We start from the raw sequence: 4,498 nt of genomic DNA, 5'->3' as shown, positions 1-4,498 counted from the left end.
GCTACCACTGTTCAATTGTTAAACCATCTCTGCAAGTCAACCCCAGCTACCTTTCCAGAACTATAGCACCAGTCCAATAACTACTACTACTATAGACATTCTGGCTTTTCCTAGTTCTCCAGCCACTGACAATTTCTCTCCCGAGTCATTATACATCATGATGTTTTAAATTCAAACCCGTGATAACAAAATGTACTTTGTTGTTCCATAAGGCTGCTGTGAGCTACAGCTAAGAAACTGTTGCTCCAATTCCTTAGCTTGGTCTGCTGTATTTACTGCTAGTGGCACACAGACATGAATCAGGAGCATAATCTTTGGCTGCCAAAAATCCAGGTGTAGTTGCACTTACATGAGCAAAGCCATAAATGTCACTACCTTTGTTTTCCCCAACAGAGGCAAAATAAGTTATGCTTCTGAAGGCCCAGTTGTGCTGGTATGGCTGTTTTTTATGTAACTGCCATTCTGGGATTGCTTTGCCAGTCTAAACACATACATATTATACCAAGAGAGTACTCAGACTTGACTGGCACAATATATTGCTAAAGAAACCAGAAAAATTTGCAACTGCCATACTGTAAGGATACTGATCTAACATATTTATCTCACGCTACATCTATATATAAAGCAAACCAACTTAAGCAGATTTAGGCCACAAACAATGGGTGCCAAATATTTAATCTCCATGCTATGTGCATTTTGGACAGTTCTGCTTCAGGCTAAACCTTGGAGTACCTCTTAGCACATTCCTGAAGTGCACCTATCAGTTCTGCTCCTCTGCAAACAGCCTAGTCCCTGTGATCTGAGGCTGCCCTGAAACATGAGCCAAAGCACAGTAAATAGGGACTATCGGAAGAATCATGTAAGGGCACTACTGATCAAACTGAGGTATTAATGTAGACCCCTCTGTAAATGCCAGCCATTCAAGTGAGACATGACAGACATAAGGCAGGTAAATGCAGCTCAGTAAGACCTTGCTTCACTCTGGTTATTTCCAGTAGCTATTCACAGCAGAGTTAGTACAGCAAGAGAAAATACACCTTTTCTTGGAAGAAACCTTCACCTTTTCCACCATTCACCTTTTTCTTGGAAGAGCACATTCTTTTAATGAGAGGCAAAAGCCTCAATTATTGAATACTAATTATAATGCTGTACCACAAGAAGAGACACTGCTGGCTCCACATATTCTGCAGTTTATTATTTAATCTATTTTAATTAATGCCTGAAAAGCAATGTGACTTCTTCCTCTGAGCAGAAGCAATCAATGCATTTATACAATCTGGTAGGTCACTGACCAAGGCTGGCTCTTTACCTATGGGGGCTGGTGTGCCAGATGAAATACCCACTGAAAACCCTGTGTCTGGCACCAAGGGCAAGCTTGTAAGGCACCTCACTGCTCGAGTAGACACCAGTGTTCTCAGAGGCCACAAAAAGAACAAGCTTGTAAAATAAAGCTTCATAAAACCAGCTCAATTCCAGAACATTTTACTAAGCATATTTAAGCATATAATGATTAAGAATGTGCTGAAGTCCCATTAACTTAGAGCAAATTAAATGAGGACTAAATATCCTTCCAAGTGCTCATGTAAAGGCCATCTTATACATTTGTTTAAATTCTTTAAGTTTGTATTACATAACCGTAATTGCAGAGACCAAGCATATAGCATCATTACATCTCATACTCATTCTAATAAAGTTATTCTACATAAATTATTTTCATAACTGCTTCTATGCTATCCAAAAATAATCTAAAGGAACTCAAGTCCCATACATGTGTAACAGTCATAGCTTCAGAAGCAGCTTTATCATCTGTTGCTGTTATGGTTTGGGGTTTCGGGGTTGGTGTTTTGTTACTTATTTTATGAACAGAAAACTACACCAATGCATGCTTCCTTCTGCTCAGACCCTTCAGGAGAGGGATAAAGACTTCATGTGGGTTTTCTAACATTTTAAGAAAAATCAAGGTTTTGACTGTTGAGATAAATACTTAATAATGTCCATACTACAGTTTTAATAAGTAATGTGATCACTGGAGCTGAGAGAGACAAAGAAAAAAAAAGATAAATCACAGAATTAGATGGAAATAAAACACACACTGAATGTTCTAGAAAGATATTCAGAATATGGAGGTTATTTTGGTTTACTCACCTGTTAAACCTAATATCTCCCCTGAACTCACTATCAAGTATCTGACTCTGCAGTCCTACTTGCTGTTTATTTTACCTTTACCTTCCAACCACTTTTAAAAATATACACTGTCTAGACATACCTTACAGAACTCTCTTTATAGAGGGACCATTCTTGAATGCAAGTTATATTAGAACAGATATTCCATTCTGGTGATGATTCCAAATTCCCCACCAAGTTAGTAAATACATATTTTATATATGTAACTATAAGAAGTTTAGGTATAACATATAAACCTATTATTATTTTACCTATATTAAACAGTAGCTTAATCAGGCCACACAAAACTTCATGTTTAGAATAAAGGTCTCAGAGTGCCCGTGACTATTCCTTTTGTAGATTGGACATCTTAAAGCTCCACTGTCCATCTTTGTCTCCTTGCAAAATAGCCGTTTCCATCTAAGTTTCTGTTAGATAATCTTCAGAACATCTTTCAAAGTAACAGATTTTCTTAATTATATTTGTTCTCTGCTAAATTATATATGGCCTTCTCCATGTTTCTGACTTCTGGTCTGGTTTCAGTTTTTATGTTTTTCTCCATCTATCTTTCTAGTACAAAGATAAAAAAAATTGTGAATCAGCAATTACTTTTTCCTCATTCATATTGTGTATGACTTCGATTTTAACTCTTACCTACTCCACTTTGTATAAAAGTTTACAGTAATTATTATTTTTCTCCCTCATCTATGATCCTAAATGCAGCCCTTGTGTCTTCTGGTTTAAAAGATATGGTAAATTTCAGTACTTTAATCTGATACTGCATTTTTTTGCCAGTTCAGAGACAGTTATTTTATGCATTTTATGTATTCAACATTTTCTTCACTCTGTTCACCTTAACTTATATTTCACAGCATAAGCAATACTGATGGGTTACACAATTCTCAGTTTATTCTATTGCCTTCCCAGCTGATTACAATACAGATTCTATTTTCACCAAGTCAAGACCATTTCCTAAACTCCTCAGAAGCTATCAGCAAGCCTTCTCTGCAGAAAATTAATCAGATGAAGAACATTAGCAATGTTCTATTACATGAATCTGAATGATACAAAACTAATTCCTAGTAGCTAGCATTCCATATAAATAGAGCTGTTTGCTAAGTCATAAACATGTATTATTTAAGTTCAAGCTAAATTTGAATTGTAAGATGCTTTAATTATTTCCTTATTACTGCTTAGAATTCTATCCCTTAATTTTGAAATTACTTACTTCCTCATGATATTATGGAAACAGTGTGCAGGTCTTAGCAGTAGTTTTGTCTTAATATTTATTTTGATATATTCAATGTGTAACAATAAATATCAGTTAAGCTTCAAACATACTGAGGACCTCCAAAGGCTTAATTCGTTCTCTGGTCTGTTAAGAGTATATTTATTAAAGTTGCTGCTAAGAGGGAGACATCTCCACTAGGGTCCAGGTGTGGCACAGAATCAAGATAGCCTCAACTTAGTGTAACATGACTCTCAGGTTTCTCCAAGATCCAGGCTTCTTCCAGAGTGAACCTGGATTCTTGCCCTTCAGTAGCATTTTGTGAGGTTCAGGCTTTTCATTAAGGAAGCACTGGGTTTGCTCTTCCCTTCCTATTATCTGTACTGTATCTCTGCTGCAATTATTTCAAGCCTAGATTTCATTTGGGTTGCTACCTTAACAATGACAATACCAGTTGCTTGTCTTCTCAAAGTGACTGTCAGTTTGAAAAGTTCACTCCTTATAAAGCTAGAACAACCTCCAAGACAGCTCTACCATTTTATAGATATTTTATAGGCATTTTATATTCCCTCTTCCTTTGAGAACTTGCTTGGCACATTCTGGTATTAAGACTTGAAGGATCCACTCCAGCCTGCAAAGAAGGCAGATTCCACGTGCCCTGAGGACATGGCAGGAAAAGGAATGCTCCAGACACAGGTTTCGGACATTAAGGATTTTAGAACCTTCAAGATTTCGAGAACCTTCAAGATTTCTACCTGATCTTGCTGTGCTTGTAATATCCAGCTGGGGCTAAGAACAGCTAATGGCTTTTGGGAGGGAAGTGATGGGCACTTTGGTTGTCAGAAGCTGGAGAGCTGATTATGGAATTGATTCCTATGACACTTGGCCTGGAAGCATTCAAGTCAATACAATCTCTTTACTAACCTGAAACACAAAACAAAATGCCCCAAACCAGGACTACTAGCTTTAAAGAAACACTTCAATTTCTTACCTGGACAAGTATGCAACACCATGCAATTAAAAAAACCGCAACAGCTGGCACATCCCAAAAAACAAATCCCGCACCACTCTTAAGTAAGTACCAGAAATGCACTTAAAACTCTTTCA

The sequence above is a fragment of the Melopsittacus undulatus genome, chromosome 12, assembly GCF_012275295.1.
Source record: "Melopsittacus undulatus isolate bMelUnd1 chromosome 12, bMelUnd1.mat.Z, whole genome shotgun sequence".
In the NCBI taxonomy this organism is placed as follows: domain Eukaryota; kingdom Metazoa; phylum Chordata; class Aves; order Psittaciformes; family Psittaculidae; genus Melopsittacus; species Melopsittacus undulatus.
This window is presented reverse-complemented; position numbering follows the sequence as displayed.